This window comes from Morone saxatilis, unplaced genomic scaffold (assembly GCF_004916995.1).
Source record: "Morone saxatilis isolate NCDOM2014 unplaced genomic scaffold, NCSU_SB_2.0 Contig12, whole genome shotgun sequence".
NCBI lineage: Eukaryota > Metazoa > Chordata > Actinopteri > Moronidae > Morone > Morone saxatilis.
This window is the reverse complement of record NW_023339674.1, coordinates 27,800,059-27,800,463: the sequence shown is the minus strand read 5'-3', so window position 1 is coordinate 27,800,463 and position 405 is coordinate 27,800,059.

The window sequence follows — 405 nt, the reverse complement described above, 5'->3', positions numbered from 1 at the left end:
GAACTGTTGGGTCTCTGTAAATAATGTTATAAGGAGTTCGGTCTAGACCTGCTCTATTTGAAAAGTGTTTTGAAATAACTTCTGTTTGAATTGGCGCTATACAAATAAAGTTGAATTGAATTGAACATTCATTCAATTCAACGTTCACCAGGGACTCCAGTGGGGTCTGATATTTTCCTCCAGCTTTCTTCCTTTTTCATCTTGTGTGTTTATACATTTTAGTGTCAAATTGTCTTGGAATAAGTGTAATTTGGTTTTGCTGAAGTTAAAACATTTTCATGTGATTTTCACCACCTAGTATTAGTGTCTTTTGGGCCCACTTGCGGCTTTGTATTGACTTTAAAATTGGCTTTGCGTTCAGTCTGAACACAGGTGTCCAAGTCTTTCTCTTTTCCTTTCCCAGGG